General features: G+C 45.6%; 1 protein-coding gene across 1 annotated transcript in view; it reads right to left on the bottom strand.

The window, feature by feature from the left end:
- Window positions 1–12,577, bottom strand: part of LPP (LIM domain containing preferred translocation partner in lipoma) — a 437,929-nt gene extending 425,352 nt beyond the window's left edge. Inside the window, exon 1 of the mRNA XM_065410339.1 lies at window positions 12,516–12,577. The gene's annotated coding sequence lies outside the window, so the exon portion shown is untranslated. The remainder of the gene's footprint in view (window positions 1–12,515) is intronic.
- Window positions 12,578–12,841: the final 264 nt, after the last annotated feature.

Genomic DNA, 12,841 nt, shown 5'->3' with positions numbered 1-12,841 from the left:
ATTTACCTGGCACACGGTTTCTCAGCGAACGTTCAGGTTTTAACATCTTGTGCCTGCTATCTCAGGCCAAGCGATGTTACTCTGGAACTTGAAACTGAGCAGTATCCTTCATCCGTCTCATAGTGACTGCTGGGTATCATATTGTAGACCGGGCTGGTAGCACCGCCTATTATAATGTTGGCTAACACTTCCCATTATCAGACCTATATTCAGTTGCTCGTAACTTTGCCAAACTGTAACCCTTGGGGCTGAAAGTTTCCATGCTGGGGGTCTGCCTCAGGCTGAATTTTTTTCTTTTCTTTTTTTGAAAATTTCAGACACAACAGTTTAGCCATTTCAAATATGGCAGCTAGGAACAAATACATTGTTTTGCCCACGTTAAAAATTGCAGGCAGGCTTTTCTTTGAGAAGCTCTAGTGCCTTTTGAGTAAGAACTTGAAAATCTGCCGGGGGTGGCCTTTGTGTCATAAAAATCTGCCCAAATTTGGCCAAGATATAAGATAATAAAAAAATCACAGTTTGCACATACTTGATAAAGACTGCTTAGACTTTAGCAGCTAAATTCCCAAAGACTCCATTTACACTGGCCAGGCTGGGAACAAGTATGGGACAAGGGGATGGAAGGGAGGGAGGGGCCGACTCTGCCTGGATGAGGAGCCCAGGGGTGGAGATTGGGACTGGGAATCGGGAGTCAGTGGGGACGGGAAATGTGAGCTGGAGAGGGGTGACTGGAGACCAGATGAGGAGCTGGGAAGGAAGAAACAGACTAGGAGTGAGGGGAATTGGGATGGGATGATAAGTCTGGAGGAAAGAGCCTAGACAGGAAAGAGTGGGACGAGAAGCCAGAGGACTGGAGAACAGGACGGGCTATTTGAGGAGAATGGGACTGGGGACAAGCAGCCAGGGATGGGAAAGAGACAGGACTGGTAGAAGGTCAGGTCGGAGGGGAGAGGCAGAATGAATCACCCGTAGGAACATGGAGTCGGGGGGTGGAGTGGGGGAGAGATTGCAGAGAGAGAGGATGGTCTCATAACTAGGAGCTCAACTGCCTTAACCAAGCTGCTTAAACCAAGCTTTTTGCAGGTGGCCACTAACTCGGTGTCCCTCATTTTCTTGGTGTTTTACTTGAGACCCGGAGGGATTTGCAGAGATGGTGAGCACCCACAGCGAGCTCTGAGCACAAAGCGCTCTCTAAGGCAAAACAGTCTGAAAAATCAGGTCCTAAGACTCTAAAATTGGACACCCTAAAATAGTGGATACTTTTGACCTTCATCTCTTTCTCTCGGTTTCTGATGTGTAAAATGAGGAGAGCACCACCCCCTCATTTCACAAGGGTTTTGTGAAAAATAAAACCATTATAGTTGTGAAGCAGTCACACAATAGCAATGAACACCACAGAAAAGCACGAGGAAATTAATAATTCTGTTTTCACAGCAAGGTTTGAACAGTGTACAGTAAATAAGGCCTTGGACCACACACTGAACAATGAGTAGAAAACAAAAACATTGAATAACTGCTCTTTAAGTGAATACCGCCCATTCGGCACACTGTGGAAAAAAACCAGTATGCGCTCATCTAATTAAATACCGTGTCATAATGCATACGCACTATGGGGCCAGAATTAAGGTTGTATGCGCAACCTTAATTCTGGCATTTGCTAACTTTTGAGTGCTTGACTTTGCAGCCATAATAATGTTGTTTACCTCAGAGTTGTGTGTGAGATTAGATAGAGTGCTTATGTTACCACCACCCAGCCAAGCACCGCAATACATTTCTCCTGAGTGGTGCAGATTAAGTCTATCTGTATCCCAAGCACAAACTCTCCTTCCCCGCAATGCAACGCACCACAGACAACCTCTGCTCTCCCTGAAACCGACTGGAGTGTCGAGTTCCCCAGCCTAACTACATGGCTGGCTCCTAAGACTCTTAGCCAGGTCTGATTTTCAGCCATTCTTCTCACTACATTCTCTCATCCCCTCATAATATATGTCCTCCTCTTCAACTCAGAATAACCCCAGCTCAGCATGGTGACTCCAAAGAGAAGTGATGATGGCCCCCAAGCAATTTTCTCCCTCCCCTTTTCTACCCCAACGTACACCTCTCACCCATGTCTATGGCAGCTACCATAGCAGTGGGCACCTTAGAAACACCTCAGAAAGATGCTGTCGCAGTCATTTTCTGTAAGTGAAGGGATTACCATCAGATAACTGGCTGGTCACCATCATCAAATAAAATGGTGAGCGTACAGCCCAAATCCCACAGAGCAGGAACCAACATCAATATAATCACCAACATATTCGGAGCTAATTGGCCCCACTCAATAGTTCTCTCAGCAGATGTGTCCGTGACTGAAGGGCCATGGGAGCTGAATTATTCTTTCACTCCCAAGAGATGGTATCTGCTAGGCCGGAGTGAAAGTCCATCGGCAAGAGAGCAGACTTGCATTGCTGTCGTCCTGCGGCACCTTATAAAGTGTATGGCACGCAAAATAAAATGTCATGCGCTTATAAGCATCAAATAATACATACTGCTCACTGTGTGGGTAAATAAAGGTATTGTGCAACAAAGAGATGAAATCTGACAGCAAATTTTTGGATCGGTTTTTCAGCTGAAAACTTTTCTAGTTTTGACAAAAAGTTCACATTTCCCCACTGAAAAATGCTTTCCTTTGTAAATTTCCACTTAATCAAAAACTTGATTTGCATTTTCGACCCCAGTACTGGGGTATTTTTCAGCCTATCCTAAGTATTAACACGATACTGAGAAATCCCATAGTAAAATCACAATCCCATGGTGGCGTGGTAAGCGCCACTCCCTTTCTCTCCTAGGAGTGATCCCTGTATTCTGACATTTCTAGCTGCCTCCTAACTGTGCAGTTCGTGCCAACACCGTTTCACTCTATGCCCACATTCGTTAATAAAGTCTTCCCATGGATATATATAAGAGCGTTCCCAACATTTCTCCCTTTGCCCATGAACTGGGCAAACCAAACCGCACAGCGTTCTGATCACTCAGGGAACAGCAACAGACTTCAAATGTCTCCCTCACCCCCCATTCTGTCCTCACCTGGAAAAATAATTGTTGCAGCAAGTGGAGGGGCGGTGGGAGATAATTCCATCGGTGGAAAACAAATTGGGGGCTTACAAACTGAATGGGATAAACAAGATCTGACTGTATGTGATTTAGAGCTAACAATGTCGTTACCGAATGTTAACTGAATACACAGTGGCTGTTAGCGACTGTGGGGATCAACTTAATTTTAAATTAAATAAGCAATAAATGCTTAACTGAACTTCTATTAAATTTCACCTAGTATGCGAAGTATGTGGGGCTTTTAATTGACATTAAACAAGATAGTTACACTGAGTCAGTTGATATTTTATTACCTTGAGATAAATGGCCTTATTAAATCTAAACTGACTATTTCCATTCGAGGCGGAATCGCAGACGGCTCCGCTAATGTTTGTCTGGCTCAAAGGCAGCGCGCTAAACAGATTTACTTGGGTGGGGAGGGTGAAAACAGTGAACAATATTGGATTGACAGCCCCACCTGGAGATGGAAAGCCATTTATTCACAGAACAGGTACTATTCCATCTATCTAGGGAGTCCTATGGCCCCCCATTGCTGTGGTCTCTGAACGCTGCACAACCGTGAATGGATTTTATCCTTAACACCACTGAGAGGTAGGGAAGAATTACTCCCATTTTACAAGTGGGAAACTGAGGCACCAGGAAGATTAAGTGATTTGCTCAAGGCCTGTGATATACAGGAGGTTTGACTAGAAGATCTGGTGGTCCCTTTTGGCCACAAACTCTAATACACAGGAAGTCTGGAGACATGCCAGGTACTGAACCTACATCTCAAGTGCAGCCCAGTGCCCATTCCACTAGACCAACCGGCGACGACATAACACCCCGCTCAGGCTGCAGCACCAACTTGCCCCAGGTCTGTATGGGAAGTTCTCACTGATGACTTCCCTAATTCCATCTCCCCCTCTTCTCTAGCAGTGTCTTTCTCCGCTCTTCCACCTCTCCTCCTAAAGCCTGCTAGGATTGGAAACAGAAGAGCCAGTAAGGATGGAGGACATACGTATCCTGAGACCCCATTTCCCATGTGCCCCCCGAACCCTATGAAATGCTAATGGCTTGTGGCTACCGTTGATCTAGGCTATTGTCAAAGCCCTGACACACTGGTAGAAGGCCTTCCACTTCCTATATCCGCCTGCTTATTCCAAACACCTAGACACTAACTTACATAACAGTCTTCAGATATGTTAAGGGCTGTTATAAAGTGTAGAGCAATCGATTGTTCTTCTCCTTCCTCCAGTGGACACAGAGACGTAATGAGCTTAATCTGCAGCAAGGGAGATTTAGGTTAGTTATTAGGAAAAACTTTTTAATTCTAAGGGTAGTTAGGTTCTGGAATAGGCTTCCAATGGAGTTTGTAGAATCTCTGTCACTGGAGTTTTTTAAGAACAGGACAAACACCTGTCAGGGATGGTCTAGGGGGTAGGCAACCTATGGCACGTGTGCCGAAGGCGGCACGCGAGCTGATTTTCAGTGGCGCTCACACTGCCCGGGTCTTGGCCACCTGTCTGGGGGGCTCTGCATTTTAATTTAATTTTAAATTAAGCTTCTTAAACATTATTATTAAACAAAACCTTATTTACTTTACATACAACAATAGTTTAGTGATATATTACAGACTTATAGAAAGAGACCTTCTAAAAACGTTAAAATGTATGACTGGCACGTGAAACCTTAAACTGGAGTGAATAAATGAAGACTTGGCACACCACTTCTGAAAGGTTGCCCACCCCGGTCTAGGATTACTTGGTCCTGCTCAGCAGAGGGGGCTGAATCTGATGACTTCTCATCCCTTCCATCCCTACATTTCATGAATTGATGATTCAGAGACTAACACCACTGACCTTTTTGAAAATGACATGGATCTGAAATATGAAATTTCACACCCAGATGCAATTTCATAAATAAACAGTATAAATGTTAATGTTTTCTACAAAGTTTTATATACAAAATCAAGCTAGAGGTGGATACATCTTCCCGGTCTATGGAGACAAGTTTAGGAAGGAACCACATTTTTTACGTCAGGCATCTCTACGTCTACAACAATCTCTCGCTCTCGTTCTGGCTTTCAACAGGTGAGTGATGTTGCCCTCTAGTGGCTAACTCACAGAGAAGACAAAGGACATGGTACTATTGCTAGTTTAGGAAACGCATATTAGCTCAAGTGGCAGGATTATGCATTTTAGGAACAACCAGCTTCTAGTCCTGGCTCCCAAGTTGTTGTGAACCGCTTACACGATAACGAAATCTGTTTTTATGAGCAGATGGATACAGCCTGCCCAAGACACCGCATGCAAAGGATCAAACAGAACAATGTAAACTAATTAAACCAATAGGACTGGCAACAGGAAACAGTCATAAAAACTGGGCCAACAATGACCATTTTAAAGATACCATGAAGGGAAAAAAACAGACATTTTTTGAAATGGAGAGAAAGCGATTAACATCCATCTGTGGCAAAATCCATGCCCTGCAGTCCATTCACAGCCAACAGCCACCCTGCACACCAGCCTGTGACAACTGATGAGTTCCACCACACCACCAATGAGAAATCACTATTTTAAATGGTTCCTTCTGGCCTGAAGAGCTATGAACCTATGGGGAAAAATGGCCTGACTGTGATAGTCAGTGATACTCAGCAGTCTGTATCTTTTCTAAGAAAAGGTTATCAGCAGCTCACAAGTCCTCTGATGTTTGTTTTCCTTCCTTGAGCATATTGCAAGGCTTTGGGAGTTTATGAGTGACTCATGCACATGACAGAGTCAGCCTCAGATCCCAGCCACAGATACCGACAAGCTTTTTTTTTTTTTTTTTACACTTAAAATAATGACTTTCACACCAGCTCTTGCATTGATCGAAACAAACTCTCCTTGGGATTAAGGCAGAATCTTAGCTCGAGTGTCTTTGCCATTAATCCTAATCACTGTGATTAGGTGCGGGCGATGTTTTTTTCATATCTGGATTAGCAGCATTACCACCCTATCTATCTTCCTGTGCCCAGAAGCACAGGGAGAAGAAACTGCCAAGCATTATACTGACCTAACCCAATTTCTTAGGCGGGCATAAACTGTGAAAAGCTTTTGAGATTTCATGGGGGTTTTTTGGTCTGTGGTTTTTTTATTTGATTTGTTATTTTCTTTTCTCTGTTTTTCTTTCTCACAAAACTAAAAAAAAGTCAGAATTCACTAACATTCCCTTTTGCAAGCTCCAGTCTGTGTGCAGCTCCCTTAGCGTGAAAGTAACTGCCATGTTTCCTTTCCAATCCCTGGTCCAGGACCAGAGCTTAGAAAGGGTCTTGAATTATTTGTACGACTCTATCAGAGTCCAAGAAAGTGATGGGATACTGGGCCTTAAAAGCATGGATGAATCGGAAGGAAGTAAATATTTCACTATTGTCATTGTGTCACTATGTTCTTACTCTAAAACCTCTTAAGGTATCCCTACAAAATTTATTTGAGCTTCCCTTGCCCAGAGAAGTTTAATATGGGCACTGGACTGGCACGCCGTTTCAGACATCACAGCAGTTAGTACACTCTAAAGCAGTGGTTCCCAAACTTTAACAACCTGTGAACCCCTTTCACCAAAATGTCAAGTCTCGCGAACCCCCTCCTAAAAATGCATATTTCCAGGGATTTTCTCCTTTACCCAAGTATAAATTATAAAAGCAGTGATCTTGGAAATATAAAATTTGTTTTTATGACATGCTTATTACACACTATTTATTATTAATTATTAATCATTACAGTATTTTTATTACATTATGCAAATGTCAACACTCTTCCAAGATCTCACTTTCGTAGCTTGTATCACTTTGAATACGCTTGTTATAAGACAAGGCTCCTATGTTTCATCAAGGAGTATCAGATGTGAAACAGCATGAAGGTATCTAAGAAGCCAACTCAAAGAGTTCCTCCTACACAAGCATTCTAGTCTTGAGCAGTTCAAGCAAACAACACACGTTACAACAAAGCTTAAACTTGTTCTTCATAATAATTTTAAAAACAATACTAGCTGCCTATTTAATTTTAAAAGCAGCAAAAAATGTCCACCTCCCTTTCCATTTCTTATAAGGAGTCTTGACGTTTAAATCTCCTCAGTGTGATAGATGTGCTTGCTTTGATCTGCTCAGCTCTTAGAAGTCCAGGGGCTCCGGGCTCCTGGTCCCGTGCTGCCCAGAGTCCCTAGGGACAGCTCTGTCCGCCATTAGGGAATTTTTTTCCCCGAGAACCCCCTGTAACATTTCGCGAACCTCCAGGGGTTCACGAACCCCAGTTTGGGAACCACTGCTCTAAAGTGATTCTGAAGGCCAAATGAAGTTGAGAAAAATAATGAGACTAATACTGAAGTTAAATGCTCTCACAGGAATAGAGGAATTGCCAGACTATACCAGACCCATGCTCTTCCTAATCCAGTATTTGTCTCCAACACTAGCCAGCACCAGATGCCACAAAGAATACTGCAAGAACCGTCCTCATCTCTAATAGTTAGAGATCAGTTTAAACCAGTGGTTCTCAAACTTTTGTATTGGTGACCCCTTTCACACAGCAAGCTCTGAGTGCAACCACCCTTATACACTAAAAAAAAAACCTTTTTTAAATATTTAACACTATTATAAATGATGGAGGTGAAGTGGAGTTTGGGGGTGGAAGCTGACAGCTCACGAACCCCCCCTCCCCCATGTAATAACCTCGAGATCCCCTCAGGGGTCACGACCCCCAGTTTGAAAACCCCTGGTTTAAACCATGAGGCATAAGGTTTAATTGCTAGTAAACTCTAATAATGCTGGATATGCTTGTTAGCCATATAAATGTCTGACCCCTTTCTGAACGTTGCCGAATTCTTGGCCTCATCATCATCTCGTGACAAGGAGTTCCAGAGTCTAATTACAAACTATATGAAAAGTATTTCCTTTTATCTATTTTAAATTAGCTGCCTTTCAATTTCCCCTTGTTCTTCTGCTGAGACATGGAGAACAGTCACATCCGATACCTCCATTCTCCAGACCATTCATTATTTATATACTTTTATCCTATCCCTTTATTTGGGGTTGTTTACTTTAGAAAGGAGACAGACTCTTTAATCTCTCTTCATATGAGTTTTTCCAGGCCCCTAATTATTTTAGTTAGTCTTCTCTGAACCTTTAATTTCTACACTATGCTTGTCTAGGTTATTGCATCGCCTTCTGATGGAGAAATGGGAACTACTTAGATCAACAGCACTGTGGGACTCGCAGCAGGCACCACACATAATCAGACAAAAGTAACTTGCCTAAAGTTTGTGGACAAACCACGAGATTAGACTTATGAACTTGAATTTATGATTTTAATAAACAAGGTGACACCTATGCTTAGAAATCAAATGACGGGACGCCCGATGCCTGACCAGTATCATAAGTTATAATTAATAATAAATAAACTCTGATGACCGCTTTATTTGTTGAAGTTCTTCAATTCCGATGGGATTTCAGCAGTCAGTATTTCACACGCCGCTAGAGGCCGAGATAAAGGGCATTAATCTTCAGTCTTTATTCATGTTGTGTAGTACTTACTCACTTGCATATCCTTAGACTGAACTTTTTACAGGATAAATACTGCGCAGCATAAGGGATGCAGAATTGGGCCAGAATTTACACTATTTGAAGACTTGAATTTCAAGCTTTCATACATTATACAGCACAGGGTCCGAACTACCGAAGTTCAAGACAACAGCCAATTAAATATCATACTCAAAGTGGGGCCAAAGAGAGACCCGAAGCTATTTAGAGAATGATGTGATTTGGAGATGTCATCTGCCTTGCAATCTGCCACAAACTGGCAAACGGTCATATCATCACTTGGGAACCTGGCCTTTCCAGACTTAGCCAGGATTTGAGAGGGGTTTCAGAACTGAAAATAGCCACTGCAAGTCGCAGACAGCATAGCAATATAGTTGTAAGCCTTGGAAATGTCATGGCTAGAGGAAGGTACGGGATAGACAGATCTGAAGGCAAATCTTTGCAGCACAAGCTTACCGTGCCAGTGTTCTTCAACCACATTCTGAAGGGAAAATTTCTCTGGGCAAGAGAATTCAAGTCTTCATTGCCAGTTCATTCCTAGGTGTTTCGGCCAAGACAGCTAATGAGGGTGTTAGCCAATGCCAATCATAATAGATGGTTAACATTTGCATGATGAAAGACACTAATATTCAGTGACATGGAGAAACCTGGAAAGCAGTAATGCTGATGTAGACAGGAGTGACGGTGGACAGGAATGCACGTAGGAGTTTGCATGTGACTGGCCCATTGCAGTTTGGGGTTGTATACACAGCAGCATCAGTGAGATACAGCCCCTCTATATACAGCTCTGGAACATTGTGTTCAATTCTGAGCAACATGTGACTGAAAGACATTGACAAAGTGAATGGACCTCAGACAAAGGCAACGAAGAGGATGAAGGGGCCAGTGGGTATGGGACTGATTCACCAGGAGCTAAGTGGGGCACGTTGCTGAGCTAATAGACAACTGAAGTGGCAGAGATATAAGAACAGTCTACAAATAGCAGAAGGAAGTTAATGTCTAGGGGGTCTGTCTACCCTGGGAACTTTTCCCACGGGAACTGGGAACATAGGAACGGCCAGACTGGATCAGACCAGTGGTCCACCTAATCTGGTAACCGGTCACCAACAGCAGCCAGTACCAGCTGATTTAGAGACAGGCGCAAGAAACCTTGCAGAAAACAACTCAGAGAAGTTTATTTCTAACTCCCAGTAGTTAGAGATCGGCTTAACCGCCAAATGACAGGACAGAAGGGAGCACTAGAAAGAACAGGCAGCAGGAATTTCTACAACACTGATGTGAGCAGAGTTAGATGACACACTCTATGCCTAGAACTCTCACCAGTGGCACTGCGGCTGTGCTAGCCAGCTGCGAGTAAAGGGCGAACTGAAAATACAGCAACGGAGAGAAATAGTCAGGGCAATACAACAGGAATGATAGGGTGAAACTAAAAGGGGAAAACCAGGCTGACTATCAGAGAAAACTTCCTGACAATAAGGCCTCACTGTGCTGTGTAATAATCACAGACACATAGGGGGAGGGACACCAAGAGGTCATCTACTTCATCCCCACTCCTGGTGCTGAGGCAGAATTAAATATACCGATCCCTGACAGGTGTTTGTCTAACCTGTTCAGAAAACCCTCCAATGACAAGGATTCCACCACCTCCCTAAGTAATCACTCCAGGGAAACCCCATTGTCTTAGATAGCCCAGTCTGGACCAACCATGAAACAGGGGAAATTCACTGAATAACCCAGCAAGTCTTTTCCAGCTCTAAGTCACACGATCCTATGTGGACAAATTTTCACTACAGAGTGCGCTGAGCCCACCAACTCATTTCACACAGGCCGAATGGCTCTTAGTCACTATCAGCGTGGGACAAAGCTGCACCAGCAACATACAGGTGAACTCCTCAGAGTCCCAAGCCCACACCCCATTCTCCTCCCTCCATGATCCTATATCTAGGCATTTATACAGCATCCCCTCTCCATGATATCTGAGTGCCCAGCAACACAGCGGCACCCAAGATCCCAGTCTCATCGTATCCTTTTTTGCAAAATGATTTTTTCCGCAGATTTTGCCCTGAAAGTTACTCCCACATGGCATGCACCCAGCCTCTCTAGGGCACAAACCTGTGGGCCCTACAAGTGCAGAAATCCCATCAAAATCAACAGCAGTTCTTTGAACTGAAGTCTTATGGGAGTGAGACTTTCCACCGTAGATATAGGCAGGGGTAGGCAACCTATGGCACGCGTGCCTAAGGCGGCACGTGAGCTGATTTTCAGTGGCACTCACACTGCCCGGATCCTGTCCACTAGTCCAGTGGGCTCTGCATTTTAATTTAATTTTAAATGAAGCTTCTTAAACATTTTAAAAACCTTATTTACTTTACATACAACAATAGTTTAGTTATATATTATAGACTTATAGAAAGAGACCTTCTAAAAAGGTTAAAATGTATGACTGGCACGCGAAACCTCACATTAGAGTGAATATATGAAGACTCGGCACACCCCTTCCGAAAGGTTGCTGACCCCTGATATAGGGGGTCAGTTGCATAGTCCAGCATGGAACAAAGCATTCTGACTCTGAAGCCAGACTAGCACCCTTAAACAAAGGCAGCACACCTTACAAAAGAAAGATATCAAAAGCCGGCCCATCCTAGAAGTGGGTGAAAGGTAAATGGGCAAAATCCAGCCTACCGGGGAGTGGAAATAAAAAGAATAATCTAACACTTATTTAGTAAAACTGAGCAAGGCCAATTTATTCCATGGTAAAATCCAGCAGACAGAGCAATTACTGAATTCGTTTTCCCTATCAACACCTCCCACTCACAAACAAAGCCCCAGGGGGTGCCGAGATTTCTCCTGAACAATAATGAGAATGAAATCTGTCAATTTGAATGAAAATAAACTGGGTGACAGTAATTGTGTGGGAAATGTCTGCTGTGCTTACCCGCCTGGGAAGGGCCTACCCAACCTTGCATGCAAAAGTGTGCCAGGACCTAACACACCTATTATTATTTCTATAATCACTGGGGTCCCATTCTGCAAGTTACCATTCCAATCCCTTCCCTGAAGAATTTACTGTCCCACAATTCAGGAGCAGGACAGAGGAGACCAGGGAAGCAATATTTAATAGAAAAGATAGCAGGACAACTCCCTTAAACCAAAGTAATCAGTGTCTCAGTGCATTCCTGTCCCATCAGCTCTGTGGCCCACACTGTGAAGTGAAGGCCTGTTGCATCCAGAGCGCAGGATGTCATAGCTAAGTGCCAACTGGTGTCCTGCAAAGACCCCAGCGGAGTGGGGCACACCCACCTAGAAATGAGAGATCAGACCGTGTTGCTCTGCGGCTCTAGTCCCCAACTATTGGAGAGAGAAGCAACTAGGTGTTCAGTTGCCCTCCTCCCTGGGCAAAGGCAGGGGGGAAGCATCCATCTGCACCCTGAATCACCTCCGGGCCCTGGGGGCAGTCGCTTGCACTGTGTCCTTACCGCCAGATCTGCACCCCTACCCTGTCCCCCTCCAAGACAGCCCCTCGGAGGAAGAGGGGGGCAATGTCCCCAGGAATGCATGAGGGGCTGCGACCCCCAAGTGCCGGGGAAGTTTCCTGGGTCCCCATTCGCCCCCTGCCCAGCCTGAGACCCCCCCCCCCCCAATCTGGTCCCTACTTCTCCACCCCCCCACCCCCGCCGGCGGCAGGCGCTGCAGGCTGGAGATCCCCGCCGGGGCCTCTCCCCGCCCCAGCCGGGCCAGCAGCACCCGGCCCGGGCGAGGGAGGAGGAGCCGCCGCCGCCCCCGGGCCACATGCAGCGCGCGCCGCCCCGCCGGGGGCTCCAGCTGCGGCACAGCTGGGGAGGGGGGGGGGGTAAGTTATTATTTGCAACCCTACCTCGGGGGGGAGGCGGAGGCGAGCGCGGCGGCGGCAGCGGCGGCGGGAGGGCGGAGGCTGCGGGGGAAGGTGGGGCGAGGGGCGGTGCCGCGGCCGCATCAGCGCCGAGTCTCCTCCCCGGCCCCGGAGTGTCCCCGGCCGCCCTCGCCGCGGCTCCGGCACGGGTCTGGGGCTGCCCCTGGGTCCGGGAGCCTGCGGGCTGCCCGCCCCAAACCCCCCTCTCCAGCTCCCCCTGTCGCCCCTCGCCCTATTCCCCCAGCCTGCCCTTACCTCCTATCCCCCTCTACCCCAGCACCCTGACTCCTCATCCTGCCCCCCAAACCCCC

The sequence above is a fragment of the Emys orbicularis genome, chromosome 9, assembly GCF_028017835.1.
Source record: "Emys orbicularis isolate rEmyOrb1 chromosome 9, rEmyOrb1.hap1, whole genome shotgun sequence".
In the NCBI taxonomy this organism is placed as follows: domain Eukaryota; kingdom Metazoa; phylum Chordata; order Testudines; family Emydidae; genus Emys; species Emys orbicularis.
The sequence above is the reverse complement of the archived record's forward strand: the minus strand, read 5'-3'. Positions and strand labels throughout refer to the sequence as shown.